Here is a 20,482-nt window from a genome sequence, read left to right as displayed (position 1 = left end):
GCAGAGCTTCCAGGGAGACAGAGCACAGTGCAACAACAGCAACAGAACTACCAAAATTCCAGAACAGGCTTCCGTAGAGCTTCCAAGGAGACAGAGCACAGTGCAACAACAGCAACAGAACTACCAAAATTCCAGAACAGGCTTCCACAGAGCTTCCAAGGAGACAGAGCACAGTGCAACAACAGCAACAGAACTACCAAAATTCCAGAACAGGCTTCCGCAGAGCTTCCAGGGAGACAGAGCACAGTGCAACAACAGCAACAGAACTACCAAAATTCCAGAACAGGCTTCCGTAGAGCTTCCAAGGAGACAGAGCACAGTGCAACAACAGCAACAGAACTACCAAAATTCCAGAACAGGCTTCCACAGAGCTTCCAAGGAGACAGAGCACAGTGCAACAACAGCAACAGAACTACCAAAATTCCAGAACAGGCTTCCGTAGAGCTTCCAGGGAGACAGAGCACAGTGCAACAACAGCAACAGAACTACCAAAATTCCAGAACAGGCTTCCGCAGAGCTTCCAGGGAGACAGAGCACAGTGCAACAACAGCAACAGAACTACCAAAATTCCAGAACAGGCTTCCGTAGAGCTTCCAGGGAGACAGAGCACAGTGCAACAACAGCAACAGAACTACCAAAATTCCAGAACAGGCTTCCGTAGAGCTTCCAAGGAGACAGAGCACAGTGCAACAACAGCAACAGAACTACCAAAATTCCAGAACAGGCTTCCGTAGAGCTTCCAAGGAGACAGAGCACAGTGCAACAACAGCAACAGAACTACCAAAATTCCAGAACAGGCTTCCGCAGAGCTTCCAGGGAGACAGAGCACAGTGCAACAATAACAACAAACTACCAAAATTCCAGAACGGGCTTCCAGGGAGACACAGCACAGTGCAACAACAACAACAGCAGAAGAACTCAACGAATATGGCCTGAAACTTCAAAACATTCTTTTTTTTTTTTTCTTTTTTTTTGAGACAGAGTCTTACTCTGTTTCCCAGGCTGGAGTGCAGTGGCTCGCTCTCGGCTCACTGCAGCCTCCGCCTCCTGAGTTCAAGTGATTCTCCTGCCTCAGCCTCCTGAGTAGCTGGTATTACAGGCGTGTGCCACCACACCTGGCTGATTTTGTATCTTTAGTAGAGATGGGTTTTCACCACGTTGGCCAGGCTGTTCTTGAACTCCTGACCTCAAGTGATCCACCTGCCTCGGCCTCCCAAAGTGCTGGGATTACAGGCGTGAGCCACCGTGCCTGGTCAAAACATTCTTATTTAACCAAAAAGTGAAATGGATAATTTAAGTGGAAAGATAGCCAGAGATAAGGCTTGAATTCGTGGCTTGACGGATGAATGTGAGGAATACTGCAAACCACAGAGCAAAATGCAGAGGGGTAGAAACTGTCGGGGAAAATGGGAGCCATTTGCAGGGCAGATTTAGGAGACCTAACAGGGGACCAATAACTGAATCAAAGAGGACAACAGGGACAAAAGACAGCGGCCTGACAGATACAGACTCACGGGTTATAAAGACTGCAGCCTTGGAATTCTGTACCTAGCCAAGCCATCATTCACCCACAGGAGTGAAACACACACACACAGACACACACGTATGCGAGGATTCAAAAATTACATCGCTCACATGCAGTCTCTGAAGAAAAGAGTTTTAAAGACCTCAACCAAAATAAGCCCGGCACAGTGCCTCACGCCCTATAATCCCAGGACTTTGGGAGGCCAAGGCGGGTGGATCATTTAGGTCATCTCAGAAAAAAAAGAAAAAAAAGACTTCAACCAAAATCCAATGAATTCTAACAGAGAAGAAAAGAGGAAACAGAAGTGAATGATAAATCATGCTTAACTATATATGTGTAGATATACATACATATTTAACCATATATACCCACATATGTGTGTGTATATATATGTATTTATCTATGTATTGATATATACATATGTATTATTAAATATAAATGGATAATGACAGACTGTCTGGAAATGTGTAACACTGAATAAGGATTCTTGAAATAGAAGTGAAACACTGCAAAGGAAATTCTCAACCTCCTGAGCAGCAGGGATTACAGGCATGCACCACCACACCTGCCTGATTTTGTATTTTCAGTAGAGACGGGATTTAGAAAGAAAAGTGCTAAGCGGTTTCAGCTGCACCTAGACGCTGGCGACAGGGCATGGGGAGTAAAAGCATCCCATAGACTAACTGGGGTGACAGGAAGAAAATGGGGAAAGTAACGGTATTCTGAATATCTCATTGGTGGAGGAAAGAAACACCTGAAGGGGAGGAATAGTCGGAGAATAGTGTCTGAGTGGAGAAATCATATCTCGTATCCCTGTAATACTAAAGAAATAGAGTTTGATTACGAACACCAGGAAAGGAAAGGTGATATAACCATTCACGGAATGAAAATGTCCACATTAATAAGGGTGGAAAGCAACCTGAGCAAGCCACTAAAATTAAGAAAAAAAATCATTAGAAACATAAGCTGGAAGGAATAAAATGAAATACAACAGTTGTACACTATTGTTGTACACTATCTCTGTGTACACAGAGAATGAACTGAATTCTCTCTTTAAAAGACAGAATATAGACTGGGCTAAAAAACCAAAAATCTATCTTTTTTTTCTGAGACGGAGTCTCGTGCTGTCACCCAGGCTGGAACGCAGTGGTGTGATCTCCGCTCACTGCAACCTCCGCCTCCCGGGTTCAAGCGATTCTCCTGCCTCAGCCTCCTAAGTAGCTGGGACTACAAGCACGTGCCACCACGCCCGGCTAATTTTTGAATTTTTAGTAGAGACGACATTTAACCATGTTGGCCAGGTTGGTCTTGAACTCTTGACCTCGGGTGATCCACCCGCCTTGGCCTCCCAAAGTGCTGGGATTACAGGCATGAGCCACCGCGCAGCACAGCTGCAAAAACCTATCTTAATCCTGTTTATAAGACACAGACTTTAAATGGAGTGATAAAGGAAAGTTTAAAGTCCAGGGATAGATCCATGCCGATGGGAAATTTTACTACATGGTAAGAGTGCCATTTCACATTATTGGGAAAGAGATGAGTATTTCCACAAAGAATGCTGGGACAATCAGATATTCATTTGGAAAAAAGCAAATTTGGATTAAAAGGAAATCACCTGGGCCGGACACAGTGTCTCACGCCTGTAATCCCAGCACTTTGGGAGGCCGAGGCAGGTGGATCACCTGAGATCAGAAGTTCTAGACTAGCCTGGCCAACACGGTGAAACCCCATCTCTACTAAAAATACAAAAGTTAGCCTGGCATGGTGATGTACGCCTGTAATCCCAGCTACTCAGGAGGCTGAGACAAGAGAATCACTTGAACCCAGGACGTGGAGGTTGCAGTGAGCCAAGGTGGCGCCTGCACTCCAGCCTGGGTGACAGAGTGAGACTCCAGCTCTAAAAAAATAAAAATAAAAATAAAGAAATCACATGAAGCAAAATAGACACACTCAAGAAAATTAAAAGACAAGCAACAGATTCAGATAAAATGTTTCCCACATATATTTATTAATAATAGACAAAGAAGTAATAGCTATAATGTGTAAAGATATCCTACAAATCACTAAGAAAAAGGCAAGCTACCAAATATAGCAATGGGCAATAATATGTACATTTCACAGAAGAGAAAAGCCAAATGGCCAACAAACCCATAAAATGATGTTCAACCTCACTTGGAATAAATGGGAAAAGGCACATTAAGGCAACGCCTTTTTTCTCTCATTGGATCGACAAAAATGTTAAAGATTTATAATATCAAGTGATGGCAAGGGTTTGGGGGAGTATAAATACAATCTCTCTGGAAGTCAATTTGACATCTAATGTAATTGTTTTGCTTAAATCTAATACAACCTTAAATGTGCCTTTCTTTTGACTCAGAAGTTCTACTTCCTCTCTTTATTCTAGAAGAAGGCATGTGCAAGAAGCAATGTGCAGGATGCTTAGTGCAGCATTGCTGTAAGAAAACACTGGAAAAGCTGGGCGTGGAGGCTCACGCCTGTAATCCCAGCACTTTGGGGGGCCAAGCTGGATGGATCACGAGGTCAGGAGATCAAGATCATCCTGGCCAACACGGTGAAACCCCGTTTCTACAAAAAAAATACAAAAATTAGCTGGCATGGTGGTGCGTGCCTGTAATCCCAGCTACTCGGGGAGGCTGAAGCAGAATGACTTGCACCGGGGAGTTGGAGGTTGCAGTGAGCTGAGATCGCTCCACTGCACTCCAGCCTGGCGACAGAGCAAGACTCCATCTAAGAAAGAAAAAGAAAAAGAAAAAAGACAAGACTGGAAAAAGCTAATGTCTACCAATAAAGAAGTGGTTAAGTAAACCTTGACACATACAAACGATGGTATCTTGCAGCTATTAGGTATGATATATCTAATACATAGAAAGATAAAAAAGATAGCTTTGACATATTGTACAGGGAAAGAATCAAGCTGCAGAATAATTTATACCATATACCACTTTTGTAAAAAACAAACTAACAAACCCACAAAACTATATTACACCTGGATTTTATAGGTATGTAAATGGGGAGAGGATTGGGATTGGGGCTAAGCAAAAGGAACTGTAGCTTTATTTATATTGTTTGAGTGTTTTGCAGTAAGAATGCAATCATGAATTATATATGTGGAAATAAAATATATGTTTAACCCACAGCAAGAAGAAAGGCCTTCCTGCTTTGAAGGGCAAATGCATTCATTCACAGTCGGGTGTTAAATACCCACTGTAGGCCAGTTGCTGTTGGAGAGAAAAAATGAATGCTGCCAGCTGCGTCCTGGAGGCTCTCTCTGTCTAGTAGGAGATAAGACTTGTAAACCAGTAAGTGAAATATGTCAGCAAAATATGATCTGCGCCGTAGGAGGCATACGAACAAATGCTGTGGAACTTGTGAGAGATTAGTTCCTGGGGAGAAAAAGGGGAGGAGAAAGAAGCAAGAAAGCCTTCACAGGCAAAGCAGTGTGTGAGTTTGTGGGGGGGGGTGTGTGTGTGTGTGGTGTGTGTGTGTGTGTGTGTGGTGTGTGTGTGTGGGTGTGTGTGTGGGAGGGGTGTGTGTGTGGGGGGGTGTGTGTGTGGGGTGTGTGTGTGTGGTGTGTGTGTGGGTGTGTGTGTGTGTGGGTGTGTGTGGGGGGGGGGTGTGTGGGGGTGTGTGTGGGGGTGTGTGTGTGGTGTGCGTGTGTGGGGGGGTGTTTGTGTGGGGTGTGTGTGTGTGGTGTGCGTGTGTGGGGGTGTGTGTGTGGGGGGGGTGTGTGTGCGGGTGTGGGGGGGTGTTTGTGGGGGGTGTGTGTGTGTGGTGTGCATGTGTGTGGGGGGTGTGTGTGGGGGGGTGTGTGTGTGGTGTGCATGTGTGTGTGGGTGTGTGTGTGGGGTGTGTGTGTGGGTGTGTGTGTGGTGTGCATGTGTGTGTGTGTGGTGTGCATGTGTGTGTGGGTGTGTGTGTGGGGTGTGTGTGTGGGTGTGTGTGGTGTGCATGTGTGTGTGGGTGTGTGTGTGGTGTGCATGTGTGTGTGTGGGGTGTGTGTGGTGTGCGTGTGGGGGGGTGTGTGTGTGGGGGGGGTGTGCGGGTGTGGGGGGGTGTTTGTGGGGGGGTGTGCATATGTGTGGGGGTGTGTGTGCGGGTGTGTGTGTGGGGGGGGTGTGTGTGGGGGGGTGTTTGTGGGGGGTGTGCATATGTGCGGGGGTGTGTGTGCGTGTGTGTGGGGGTGTGTGGGGGTGTGTGGGGGGGGGTGTGCGTGTGTGTGTGGTGTGTATGTGCAGTGTCATGTGCAGTATGTAATGTGTGTAGTGTGGTGTGTGTATACAGTGTATATGTGGTATGTGCACATGTGTATGTGGTCTCTGTGTTGTGTGTGGTGTGTGCATATGTGTGTGGTGTGTGTGCGGTGTGCATGTGACATGTGCACATGTGTATGTGGTCATGTGTTGTGTGTGGTGTGTGCATATATGTGTGGTGTGTGTGCAGTGTATATGTGACATGTGCACATGCGTATGTGGTCTCTGTGTTGTGTGCATATATGTGTGGTGTGTGTGCAGTGTGCATGTGATGTGCACATGTGCATGTGGTCGTGTGTTGTGTGTGGTGTGTGTGCAGTGTGCATGTGACATGTGCACGTGTGTATGTGGTCTCTGTGTTGTGTGTGGTGTGTGCATATGTGTGTGGTGTGTGTGCAGTGTGCATGTGACATGTGCACATGTGTATGTGGTCGTGTGTTGTGTGTGGTGTGTGCATATGTCTGTGGTGTGTGTGCGGGTGTGTGTGTGCGTGTGTGGGGGTGTGTGTGGGGGTGTGTGTGGGGGGGTGTGCGTGTGTGTGTGGTGTGTATGTGCAGTGTCATGTGCAGTATGTAATGTGTGTAGTGTGGTGTGTGTATACAGTGTATATGTGGTATGTGCACGTGTATGTGGTCTGTGTGTTGTGTGTGGTGTGTGTGTGTGGTGTGTGTGCAGTGTGCATGTAACATGTGCACGTGTATGTGGTCGTGTGTCGTGTGTGGTGTGTGTGCCATGTGCAGGTGATATGTGCACGTGTGTATGTGGTCTCTGTGCTGTGTGTGGTGTGTGCATATGTGTGTGGTGTGTGTACAGTGTGCATGTGACATGTGCACATGTGCATGTGGTCGTGTGTTGTGTGTGGTGTGTGCATATGTGTGTGGTGTGTGTGCAGTGTGCATGTGACATGTGCACATGTGTATGTGGTCGTGTGTTGTGTGTGGTGTGTGTGCAGTGTGCATGTGACATGTGCACATGTGTATGTGGTCTCTGTGTTGTGTGTGGTGTGTGCATATATGTGTGGTGTGTGTGCAGTGTATATGTGGCATGTGCATATGTGTATGTGGTGTCTGTGTTGTGTGCATATATGTGTGGTGTGTGTGCAGTGTAGATGTGACATGTGCACATGTGTATGTGGTCGTGTGTTGTGTGTGGTGTGTGTGCAGTGTGCATGTGACATGTGCACGTGTGTATGTGGTCTCTGTGTTGTGTGTGGTGTGTGCATATGTGTGTGGTGTGTGTGCAGTGTATATGTGGCATGTGCATATGTGTATGTGGTCGTGTGTTGTGTGTGGTGTGTGTGCAGTGTGCATGTGACATGTGCACATGTGTATGTGGTCTCTGTGTTGTGTGTGGTGTGTGCATATATGTGTGGTGTGTGTGCAGTGTATATGTGGCATGTGCATATGTGTATGTGGTCTCTGTGTTGTGTGCATATATGTGTGGTGTGTGTGCAGTGTATATGTGACATGTGCACATGTGTATGTGGTCGTGTGTTGTGTGTGGTGTGTGTGCAGTGTGCATGTGACATGTGCACGTGTGTATGTGGTCTCTGTGTTGTGTGTGGTGTGTGCATATGTGTGTGGTGTGTGTGCAGTGTATATGTGGCATGTGCATATGTGTATGTGGTCGTGTGTTGTGTGTGGTGTGTGCAGTGTGCATGTGACATGTGCACGTGTGTATGTGGTCTCTGTGTTGTGTGTGGTGTGTGCATATGTGTGTGGTGTGTGTGCAGTGTATATGTGGCATGTGCATATGTGTATGTGGTCGTGTGTTGTGTGTGGTGTGTGTGCAGTGTGCATGTGACATGTGCACGTGTGTATGTGGTCTCTGTGTTGTGTGTGGTGTGTGCATATGTGTGTGGTGTGTGTGCAGTGTGCATGTGACATGTGCACATGTGCATGTGGTCGTGTGTTGTGTGTGGTGTGTGTGCAGTGTATATGTGACATGTGCACATCTGTATGTGGTCGTGTGTCATGTGTGGTGTGTTTGCCGTGTGCATGTGACATGTGCACATGTGCATGTGGTTGTGTGTTGTGTGTGGTGTGTGTGCAGTGTATATGTGACGTGTGCACATCTGTATGTGGTCGTGTGTCATGTGTGGTGTGTTTGCCGTGTGCATGTGACATGTGCACATGTGTATGTGGCCGTGTGTCATGTGTGTTGTGTGTGCAGTGTGCATGTGACATGTGCACATGTGTATGTGGTCGTGTGTCATGTGTGTTGTGTGTGCCGTGTGCATGTGACATGTGCACATGTGCATGTGGTTGTGTGGTGTGTGTGGTGTGTGTGCAGTGTGCATGTGACATGTGCACATCTGTATGTGGTCGTGTTGTGTGTGGTGTGTGTGCAGTGTATATGTGGCATGGCACATGTGCATGTGGTCGTGTGTTGTGTGTGGTGTGTGCATATGTGTGTGGTGTGTGTGCAGTGTGCATGTGACATGTGCACATGTGTATGTGGTCGTGTGTTGTGTGTGGTGTGTGTGCAGTGTATATGTGGCATGTGCACATGTGCATGTGGTCGTGTGTTGTGTGTGGTGTGTGCATATGTTTGTGGTGTGTGTGCAGTGTATATGTGACATGTGCACATGTGTATGTGGTCGTGTGTTGTGTGTGGTGTGTGTGCAGTGTATATGTGACATGTGCACATGTGCATGTGGTCGTGTGTTGTGTGTGGTGTGTGTGCAGTGTATATGTGACATGTGCACATGTGCATGTGGTCGTGTGTTGTGTGTGGTGTGTGTGCAGTGTGCATGTGACATGTGCACATGTGTATGTGGTCGTGTGTTGTGTGTGGTGTGTGTGCAGTGTGCATGTGACATGTGCACATGTGTATGTGGTCGTGTGTTGTGTGTGGTGTGTGTGCAGTGTGCATGTGACATGTGCACGTGTGTATGTTGTCTCTGTGTTGTGTGTGGTGTGTGTGCAGTGTGCATGTGACATGTGCACGTGTGTATGTTGTCTCTGTGTTGTGTGTGGTGTGTGCATATGTGTGTGGTGTGTGTGCAGTGTGCATGTGACATGTGCACGTGTGTATGTGGTCTCTGTGTTGTGTGTGGTGTGTGCATATGTGTGTGGTGTGTGTGCAGTGTGCATGTGACATGTGCACATGTGCATGTGGTTGTGTGTTGTGTGTGGTGTGTGTGCAGTGTATATGTGACATGTGCGTGTGTGCATGCCTGTGTTCCCACATACACATGTGGGCAGAGGCTGAAAGGAAGTGGCGGGGGGACTAGGGAAGAAAGCCGTCAGTGGGGCACACGTGAACAGCACAGATGAGAGGTGAATTTGGGCACGCGGGTGAGCAGTGAGCACATGGGTTTGACTAGCCCAATCGGGGAGGGTGGGTTGGAGACACAAGTGAGTGACAAAAGTAGAAAGAGAGGCCGAGGTAAAAGTGCTCATTCATTGAGCGAGCATTTCCTGGGTGCCAATTGTGCCCCGGGCCCTGTCTCCTCCTCGAGAACTTCACTGTCTAATGGGGAGCAGGGAGAAGTCGTTTGGGGGCAAATATATAATTTTATATTTTAAAATAACTGCAATACCACATGCATGCCTGACTACAGAATAAAAATGGCCAGGCTGAGAGGTTTGGATTCCATTTCTGAGGCGACAGGGAGCCCCAGAAGGTGTTTGAGCAGAGAAGTGACACGCTGTGTTTTAGGAATCTCACCGTGGCACGGTGAGTGCGGTGGATTCTCAAGGCAGGGAGCTGAACAGAGTGGCTGCAACAGGTCTAGCCGGAGGAGGTTGAGACAATGGTCTGGCCAGGAGGTAATAGGAGCCTACGTAGGGGAGTGAAGCAGAGAGAGAATGGGAAACAACAGATCTGAGCACTATTGTAACAGGAAGATTGTCAGGATTTGGTGAGTTTGGTCTTGAACATATTGCCTTTGAAGTATTTTTGGAACACCCGAGCAGGGGTGCGTCACAGGAAGCTGCATTAAGGATCCGAGGAAGGCCAGCTGGCTGGAGATAATGGCAGATCCAGGAGTCCTGGCTTGTGGTGGAGAACAAGTGTAGGAGAGATCAGTCAAGGAGAACGTTGACGGGATGAGAAGAGGAAAGAAGGTCACTCTGGAATCTCGGGATCCAACAGAATAGGAAGAGACCTAGGGAAAGAGGCCAGGATTTCATTTCCCCAGGACAGTCATAGAAGAGTCAACAGAGGATTCGGTTCTGGCACCTCCACCCCACACTTGGGCTACTATCTTCCAAGGGCGGGAGGGCCCTCTGATTCTGTTTGTGCAGCTGGCACTGGCCACGCAGAGCTGCCTCTGGGAGTTGACCGGGTGAGGAAGAAACAAGAAGACAGGGCCTCAACTACAGCGTGGAGGTGGGTGGATGTACCTGGACACTCAGGATATCAGGGCTGCTAACAGCATCAACGGACTCATGGCAGCCTCTGATTGGCTTAGGGTGGTCATGTCCACGGCGGTGGTGCTCTGACCCTTTGCCTTCATGGTGTTGTTTGCTGGCTTCTTCCCAATAGTTTCCTTTGAGACGCAAATTCTCCAGGCCACAGAAGAGGAGAGAAGGAGCAGACACGTCCTCCGGCCTGTGCGTGAATGCGGGACTTTGGTTCACCCGTGGTGAGCGGCAGGCATCTTCTATGACTCTGGATTAAAGGCTCCTTCAATATAGATTTTTGTCTTTATGTCACTCAGATGTCATTTTTCCATGAATAAAGGGCAAGCTGAGTCTAGCCTTCAAGGACTCTATGATTTGGCTCCATATTGCTGAGCTGTGCCTGTTAGCTTCAATGTGTGCCTCCTGATCCACTCTCCACCCTCTGTCATCCTGCCCTCCACCCAAGAGGCTGACCTAGAGCGGCTCCCTGGCTTCTGTTGGGCTCAGCCAAAGGGAAGCTCTAGGACACCTGAGGAAGGGAGGACTGTGAGGTCGCGGGATCTCAGTGTGGATCCTGGTTTTATGGACTAAGCTTGCAGTGTTACCAGCCAACAGTTACGAACGACATGTTAGATACGAAAGGGAATCTCTATTTAGAATGAGAAAAGAAATGGTGACAAATTACACTTTTTAAAAAGCTTACAAACAACACAGTATCACAAAACGTAGAAAAATAACGATATTTTTCTTAATTGCCTAGAAAACTCTACAATACCTTTTCCCCATATCTTTCTGCTGCATATACTTTACATCTCATACAACAACTGTGTAATATAATTTCCCACAGAAAGAATGGAAATATAACGCAGTCTTCAGTAGGCTTGGTTGAAATTTATTTTATTTTATTTTATTTTTTGAGATGGAGTCTTGCTCTGTCACCCAGGCTGGAGTGCAGTGGTGCAATCTCAGCTCACTGCAACCTCTGCCTCCTAGGTTCAAGCGATTCTCCTGTCTCAGCCTCCCGAGTACCGGGGATTACAGGCATGCGCCACTACACCCAGCTAATTTTTGTATTTTTAGTAGAGATGGGGTTTTGCCATGTTGGCCAGGCTGGTCTTGAACTCCTGACCTCAGGTGATCCACCTGCCTCAGCCACCCAAAGTGCTGGGATTACAGGACTGAACCACCGTGCCCAGCCTGAAATTTTATTTTTATCATTGATCATCTAGAACTGTTTCAGTTTCACCACTCATTGTAACATCATGTGGAATTTTGAGATTATTGTCAAATGATAGAAAGTCAAATGATGGAACATTATCATTTTCTTCCATATATAACTAAGATTTCGGACATTTCAAATTTCCTGGTGCAGGAAGTAATCTTAATTACTCTTTGAGCTGATGACACTTATAAGTCAGTTTGTCTTTGGTGTCCCCATTGTAGTGATGTATCATGAGAAGTCCATTTGTCTTTGGTGTCCCCATTGCAGTGATGTACATGAGAAGTCAGTTTGTCTTTGGTGTCCCCATTGTAGTGATGTATCATGAGACCTACGTTATCATCTGTGGAGGGAGCTGTGGCCACCGCACAGATCCCCTCTTCAGGCCAACACAGCCATCCTTCAGCTGCTGGGGATATCAGATTGGCTGAGGCCATATTTCTGATCAGCTTCTCCCAATCCTGCCATCCTCATTTCCTCACACATATGTCTCCACGGTAAGCCTCCGGCCCACAACTTTCCATTTCATGGTCAGCCTCCAGGGAACCCAATCTAAGACAGCTTCAAAGATGTCAGCATTTTTTATCAAAGTAGCAAGAAATGTAAAGCTTTTCCCAGTGAGTTGATATGTTTTACTTTCCTTTAACAATAAGATTACCAACTGGTCCAAGGGCCTTTATTTCTACCTGCCTTTTCTTTCTTCTTCTTAAAAAATTACTACTTTTGGTACGATCTGAAATGTTGTTATGCTTATAGGCTACAAACACAGACGTTTAAGAATTTCTGAAGGGTGAGATTCCATTTTAAGAGAAAATAGTATGGTGTATTTAGAGTTGCATGTACTACATTATGTTTCTGACCAAGAGAACTGAATTCTCCACTTAAAATTGTACGTCTGATGATGGGAAGAATTTTCCATAGGCTATCTTCTGGTTCCATGCCTTACAAACCTCTGTTCTCTTCCACTAACCACATACATATTGCAATATGACCTGTCATCACCTTCAAGTCATGACACCAGGTGAGTTGGAGGTGAGAGTATTCCTGAAAGCCATTTTGACATCAGGACAGCTAGTGATGAATTAAGTATATTCAGAAGTGACTGTGGGCTGGGTGCAGTGGCTCATGCCTATAATCCCAACACTTTGGGAGGCCGAGGTGGGTGGATCACTTGAAGTCAGGAGATCGAGACCAGCCTGGACAACATGGTAAAACCTCATCTCTACTAAAAATACAAGAATTAGCTGGCTATGGTGGTGCACACCTGTAATCCCAGCTACTCGGGAGGCTGAGGCAAGAGAATCACTTGAATCCGGGAGGCGGAGGTTGCAGTGAGCTGAGATTGCACCATTGCACTCCAGCCTGGGTGACAGAGTGAGACTCCATCCTAAAGAAAAAAAAAAGTGGCTGTGAGCAACTTACATATACCCAACCAAACCAAAACCCATGTCCCCCTTAACCAGATCCTAAAAATGCCCGCAACGACTCCAAAGCCACCCAACCATGAGATATGTATAGTGGAGGGAAACTGGGATGAAACTATCTTACTTTTGTAAAATTTACAAAATGTGTGACATATGAATACATCGCTAGAACTCCTCCTGGCTTTGGAAGTCACCTGTGCAAGCGTGGGATCCTGAAGCTTAAACTTCGCCAGCGTCACTACAAATCCAGCTCTGCCTGGGTCTCTCCCTGCAAGGTTGCCTCCAGCTTGCTGTGCCCTTGGACTGAAGTCTTCTGTTCCTTCTAAGTCAAGTTGCTCTGCAGGACTCTCTGTTCTGGTCTTTGTCTCTTTGTGCCTAGAGGTGATAACACCTTGGCTCTTACTAAGACCAGTTAACTGCACTATTCTTTGTGGTTTCCCTGTGATCACACCTATGCAAATAAACTTTCCTGGAACTATCCCATTTTAATTGTGTCCTCTGTTTGCTGTTGGGACTCTGACCAGTCATCACTCACTCTTCCCCAACAAACACCCCTATTTCCCTCAAGCTGCCCCTAACTCTCTCCCTTCCTCACCCCATCCCCAGCTTACACCATCTGCCTCCCCGAAACGTCCTAAGCAAACCCTGCCCATTCTTCCAGGCCCAGCTGATCCCATCCTCCTCCCCAGCCAGAGTGGTGCTCAGGAAGCCCTGCCGGGTCAATGCATGTTTGAACATTATCTGGGCAGTGTCTGCCTGCAGAAGCTCCAGGGAAGCAGGAGGGGTTCCTGAAGATATCGATCTCATAATTAGGCCTCAGAGAAAGAGGCTCTTGGCAGCATCTTTCCTGGAGACCGGAATCACTGCTTACCCCACCACGGAGGGAGACCCTGTCAAAATGAAGGAGGTTCCTTCCCTCTCCTGGGTGAGGGGCTGGGATTCCCTCTGTCTGTGAGTATGGGAGTGATTAAAAGGGAGGCTGGCTGAGTGCCTTACACAAATCATTTCCAGCCACACACCCAAGGGACACTGCAGGAATGCAGGGCCGAACACAAACACATCCTTCCTGCTGGGCCTGGCTCAGAAGAGAAAGTCATGTCAGACCCGGGGAAGGGAGCTTCTGGGTGGACAGTGGGTAGAACAGCAGGAATCCCAGGCGAGCAGAGTCCAGGGCTCCTCCTCCGAGGCTCCACGAAGTAACTCATGCAGGAAGAGATGGGAAACAGCCTCTGCCCAGGTTAATGGGAGCGAGTCATGGCCACCTCCCAGGAAAGGAGACTGGGAAAACAGCAGGACCCAGGCCTTTTCTTCCACAGGGCAGAGCAGTCTGGGGAGGCTTTGCTGCTGCCCAGGCAGGAGACGGCCATGAGGCCATGTATATTCCTGCGGTGAAAAAACGGAGGCCCAATTTTGGCCACAGAGGAGATTCCTATCACGGAGAGTGCAGGGACTCTGCCTAGCATTTGAGGCACTTCAGGAAAAGCAGAATGGAGCATGGCACCCAACTCTCCGCTCTGACTTTCTGAGTCTTGAGCCCCAAAATGTAGGTACTTTCAAACAAGAAAAGTACCAAGAAAGAGTCTTTTGTAGTTCGCAAGCATGATGATTCGGTTTTCAGAGGTGCCTCCCTCAAACCTTGTAGACATCGTCATTGGCACATTACCTGCCTGATGTGAAAAAGAGAAAGAAAAAAAGGTAGCAAATATCTGGGGATTTTCTTTCACTGGTTGCTTTTAAATGCTTTAAAATTAAGAGACATTTTTATCCCCTTTATAAAACTGGAAAGATATGCCAGTTTAAAGGTAAGGAAGTGGGCTGGCATGGTGGCTCATGCCTGTAATCCCAGCACTTTGGGAGGCCGAGGCAGGTGGATCACCTGAGGTGAGGAGATCAAGACCAGCCTGGCCAACATGGCGAAACCCCGTCTCTACTAAAAATACAAAAATTAGCTGGGTGTGGGGGGTGTGCCTGTAATCCCAGCTACTTAGGAGGCTGAGGCAGGAGAATCACTTGAACCCAGGAGGCGGAGGTTGTGGTGAGCCAAGATCGCGCCGCTGCACTCCAGCCTGGGTGGCAGAATGAGACTCTCTCAGAAATGAAAAACAAAAAATAAAAAAATGAAGGTAAGGAAGTGGCTGATTACCTCTTGGTTCACACGTGGGTGTATGGGCATGGGCGCTGGTGGTGTGGCCATAGTCGGTAGAACGTGTGTAGATATAGATATAAATGTAGCTGTAGACAGAGATAGAGATATATGTCACAGTCAGTGGAACTTAATATTAAACATTCGTGGAAAGAGCTGTCAGTGCTGACCACAGGCAGCTGATCTGTGACCTACACCAGCCTCTACTGCTAAAATTATTGTGACCTTAAGCAAGTCAGTTTCCTATTCTGAGCCTAAGTGTTCTCATCTATAAATGAGGTAATTGGACTAGATGATATTACTATTGTTTCTGCCGGGCGCGGTGGCTCACACCCGTAATGCCAGCACTTTGGCAGGCTGAGGCAGGCAGATCACAAGGTCAGGAGTTTGAGACCAGCCTGACCAGTATGGTGAAACCCCGTCTCTACTAAAAATACAAAAATTAGCCGGGCATGGTGGTGGGTGCCTATAATCCCAGCTACTGGGGAGGCTGAGGCAGAAGAGTCGTTTGAACCCGGGAGGCAGAGGTTGCATGAGCCAAGATCGCGCCACTGCACTCCAGCCTGGGCGACAGAGCGAGACTCCATCTCAAAAAAAAAAAAAAAAATCGATGCTTCTAGTAAAACCAATTGTAGCCCATTAAGAGAGTAGTTTTTAGTGCTCCTGTTAGGTAAGTGTATTCTGCTTTGTGCGGCTCAGTAAGAAAGCCAGGAGCCATAATACTTGGGTTCCCATATTGACTCTGCCTGTTTCCATCTGATGAGCTTGGATAAGACGGCATGTCTCTCTGAGCCTCAGTTTCAGGAAAGGATCCATCACTTCTCCAAAGCTCATGTGCTCCGATCTGGTCTCATTCCCCAGAGAAAGGCTTTGTGGTGCAAAAACCAAAATGTCTCGGTTCTCATTTTGTCACTTCCAGCTAAGGAGACAGGCATTTCTGAGCCTTCTCCCTTAGGCACCCTATCACAAATAATAAACATTAGTCCATCCTATATCCTGACTTAAGAGGCACCTCAAAATATAATCCCCTGGGGCTTAATGGAGCATAAATGCACAGCAGATGAAAGCATCTTGGGGTTTTCCGCATGTAAGCTCCCATTACCTTCTTAAGCTGAGTCACGGTCCCTGACCACATTCTCCTCTTGGATGGCTCAAGGTGGCCAGACTAGTTATGGGACCATTTGGGAGAGGAGAAGACCCATTTCCCTCTGGCAGTTTTCCATGATCTTGAATTCTAGAACCAAAAAGAACACCCCACTGAGCCTCAATTCCTCAGATTGGGTAAGGCCACCCTTCCTGCTAATTGATCGGTAACAGAACATGACACATAACTTCCATAAACACAGGAGCTGGAAAGAGGGGTGTTTCCATGAGGCAGCAGGTGGAGTAGGTAAGTACGGAGGCCCTTGAAGCACTGGCTTTGGATCAGACAAACCCAGATTTGATTCTGGATGGACTACTTTCTAGCTGTGTGAGCTTGAGTGAGTTACTTAACCTCTCTGAACCTCAGTTTCCCCCTCTGTAAATATCTACTTCCCAGCATGATCATGAGGTGTAGACATACTATCTAAAGAGCAGTAGTCTCCGTGCAGGGGCTCGCATGTATCTGGGGCTCAATAAATTCTAGCTCCTCCTCCCTTCTCCTTCCTTTCACAAAATAATATTAGAAACGTGACAAGTCGATGACTGTTAGCTTGGTAGCATCATGAACCCATCATATCAGGCCTGTACCTAACTCTTCAGGTTACTATTATCCCCTAACCTCTTACCTTCTCTGATCTAGTCACAGATCAGAGAATCACCCGCCCATTCTCAAATCACACCCTACACTGTGCCATTGTGTGTGCAATTCTATGCCTAGACTGCCCTCCCCAATCTCCACATGGCCAAGTATTTCTCATTTTTCAAGGTCCAGTTCATCTATTTCCATCTCCCCATTGCCCTCAATACTGGCAGCAAGGCCCTGTTCAGTGCCATGTTATGTGGGAAGCACTCCCTCACTTCTAACTGGAAGTAAACGCTGCCTCTTCTAAGTGAACACAGAGGTTTTGCTGTGTGTCTCATCATTTTTCCCTTCTATAATAAAGAAGTAAGAATACCAGCCCCTATCCCTCCACCAGCTGACTAGGAAGCTCTTTGAGAAGGATCAACATTGTGTATGCATCATCCTGGAAACCCTCAGGAGAAAACTCTGAACAGAGCAGAAACCCAGCAAATACTATTGACTGAATACATGAAGGGAGATTAATATATTTGGAGATGCTGAGAAAGAGAAACTGTACTCTTCAGACAGGGAGTAGAAGGGAAAGAGAAGTTACACTGTCTGCACACCTGCTGTGTGAAATAGATATCGCAGTTCCTAGTTGCAGAGGAAGAAAATGAAGCTCGTGGAAGCTAAGTAACGATGTTATGCAACCATTAGTGGGTACAGCTACATGGGCACTTTCCCCAGAGAGCTGGGCACGTGTCATTTCATGTAACACTCACAACAACCCGTATGAAGCAGTCTGATTCTCATTTTGTAGATGAAGAAGCTGAGGCTAGAAGAAATTAAGTAGGTAACCCAAGTTTACAAAGTTCATGGAGTGAGGGCTGTCAGTTTATACCCAGCCTATCAGATGTGGATAATTGGTGGGTACTTCGTTTTCTGTAACTGATCATTTTGTCCTCTAGAATCCCAAATCCCACTGAAGAGCAGGAAACAAACAAAAACTTGTCAAGTCAAAGATCTCATGTTTTTTGCCAGGGAAGGGAGGTAAAAAGAATTTCTGTTTCTGTCTTTGTTTTTTCCATTGTCTATTTCTTTTGAACAGTACTGTGTTCCAATAATTCAAGGCTCAAACTTCCTTCCAGGCCTGTTTGTCCTTCTCTGAGCTTTCCTCTTTCCCTCCTCCCTGCAGGAAGGCTAGTCCTTGTCCTATCCCCTGAGTTCTCGCCACCTTAGGAGGAGAAGTCCCTCGTGTGCCTGCTCCCAGGGCCCAGTTCACACCTGCAGCTAAAGTCCGTGCCAGAGGACATGTCTGTTCTCTTGGCCCTGGGCTCATCTAGGGCCTGGTGTTCACCCCCTCTCCCCTTCTTCTTGCTGCTGGTTCTGTGCCGCCCCAGCTTTTCCCAGTACAGCCAACCTGGGCCTCCACCTGTGTCTTGTGGTGCGGACAATCGTCACAGCATCTGCTGTGGGTCACCTCCCCCTTGCCATAGAGGCCTGCTGCCCTCAGCTGACCTCTCAGTGACCTCCTGCTTTCCCCAGTGGGCCCTCAGAGGCTTCCAGATCAGGCTGGGGAGCACAGAGGCAAGGCGTAGTCCTTCCTCAGGCCAGCTGTCTCTCCGCGAGGCCACCCAGGTTACTGTGAGGCCGTCCGCAGGGCAGTCTCCTCCCCGGATTTCTTTAGCAGGAGGGGATACAAACCACTCTCGGAAATTCCCCCTGCTGAACCCACTTCTAATCTTCTCCCTGTGGGTTCGGCTCGGCCAGTGAGCCAGGCCACAAGTGTCTGGCCACTTGCCCTCCTCCTTCCCTTCCCTCTTGCCTCCCACTCCCCACAAACCCCTTCTCCATGCCACCTTGATGTTGAAAGGGCTCCTGTCCCCTCTGCTGTTTACAGATGTGTTTCCTATACCGCATTCTCCTCTTTCCCGAGATGCCATTCATCATTTTCCCTTTCCTAGAGCCATAGTGGCAAAATGAATGCAAGGAAAATATATAAGGAAGGTGTCCTGGGGGCCGGGCGTGGTGGCTCATGCCTGTAATCCCAGCACTCTGGGAGGCTGAGGCTGGTGGATCATCTGAGGTCAAGAGTTCAAGACCAGCCTGGCTAAATGGTGAAACCCCGTCTCTACTAAAAAATGCAAAAATTAGCTAGGCGTGGTGGCGGGCGCCTGTAATCCGAGCTACTTGGGAGGTTGAGGCAGGAGAATTGCTTGAATCCGGGAGGTGGAGGTTGCAGTGAGCCGCGATCACACCACTGCACTCCAGCCTGGGTGAAAGAGTGAGACCCTGTCTCCAAAAAAAAAAAAAGAAAAGAGAAAGGAAGGTATCTTGAAAAATACCACTCTGAGTCCATGTGTAGCAGCAGGAATTAAACCCAAATGCATCCAGCACTAAAGCTTTCTGTTAAGCACCGTTTTAGACACCCCAATACTACAGAACTAGAGTAGGTGGATCTGAGATTTGAACACAGGTCCAAACCAACCTCAAAATCCAAGCTTTTCCAATTAACCGTTTTTCTCCTTCCTCTTTCACCAACAGACCCTGCCCACTCCAGGGTCTACCTGCTATGGGTCGCCTCCCCGGTGAATCGACTTCTAATCTTCTCTAGGGTCTGCTTCAGGGGCAGGGTCTAATGGTGGAAGAAAAAAGAAAGACCCTAGTCTTTATTTTACTAGGGTTTCCATACTTAGCAAATCAAAGTATAGAATGCAGGGGTCTGCCTTCTCCAACGGCCTGAACAGGAGTCCTTGACCCCTCACTTCAGCACCAGCTCCTACTTCCTCCCTCCCTGCAAGCAGAGTCCACAAGTGTCTCCAATGTTGACTTGAGAATGTTTTCAGAGCAGAAATGCAGAAGATCTTTCTTTCAAAGCACACATGCCTTTGTTCCCTGCTTTGGATCACTTAAGGCAGGCTTGAGCAGCCTCTTAATAGGTTTGTTTTGCGGTTGGTTTATTCCTCCGTTGGGGTGAGTAGACTTCACTTAGCTGCGTAAGGGAAGAAAGGCAGTTTGTAAGCCAAGTGGAGCAGCAAATGTCAGATCAGGCTGAAGGCTGCTGAAGTTTCCCACAGGCCCCAAACACCCTCTTGAACAACTTACTCTGCCAGTTTAGTGCAGGGTGGTTTTCTTTCTCCCCCCTCAGCCGGACCTTTGGGATCTGTTTTACTCACCTGGAAAGCTGCATAATCTTGACAAGCACAAAGCAATTAAGAGATTCCTAGCTCCTGCTGTTGCTGCTGCTGCTGCTTCTACTATACACTGGTAGGTGGAAGAAGGGACACTGGCCTCTAGGATTAAAGACTCTGCCTTCACCGGTAAGCAGACGGAGAGAGCAGACGCAATTCCACAGATCATTCTCATCAATGTAAACTACATGTGCCCAAAATATGTTGGGTCATAAATTTCAGGTAGACACAAAAGTAATGCACCTCCTTGATTACCTCAGTTATTTACAATTGGCTTGGAGAAATCCAGTCTAAGGATTTAATTTAGTAAACATGTATTGAGTTCCTGATGCACAAAAGGAAGGCCCTGGTCAGGTCAGAGCTTTGATTACAAAAATAACTAAGACATGGTCTTAAACCTCACGTGGTTCCTGGCTGCTGCTGGTGGCGGGGAGGGGAGAAAATGACACTATGAAATGTCTGCTCCCCTTAAGAAAATTCTCCCTGTCTTAGAGGGGAACATCACACAATGGGACCCGTCGGGGTGTCGGGGGCAAGGGGAGGGATAGCATTAGGAGAAATACCCAATGTAGATGACGAGTTGATGGGTGCAGCAAACCACCATGGCACATGTATACCCATGTAACAAACCTGCATGTTCTGCACATGTATTCTG

At 47.5% G+C, this 20,482-nt stretch overlaps 1 pseudogene; it reads left to right on the top strand.

The window, feature by feature from the left end:
- Positions 1-14,366: 14,366 nt before the first annotated feature.
- LOC112208874 (small nucleolar RNA U13) lies at positions 14,367-14,461 on the top strand (annotated as a pseudogene).
- Positions 14,462-20,482: the final 6,021 nt, after the last annotated feature.

Source organism: Pan troglodytes, chromosome 2 (assembly GCF_028858775.2).
Source record: "Pan troglodytes isolate AG18354 chromosome 2, NHGRI_mPanTro3-v2.0_pri, whole genome shotgun sequence".
Classification (NCBI taxonomy): domain Eukaryota; kingdom Metazoa; phylum Chordata; class Mammalia; order Primates; family Hominidae; genus Pan; species Pan troglodytes.
The sequence above is the reverse complement of the archived record's forward strand: the minus strand, read 5'-3'. Positions and strand labels throughout refer to the sequence as shown.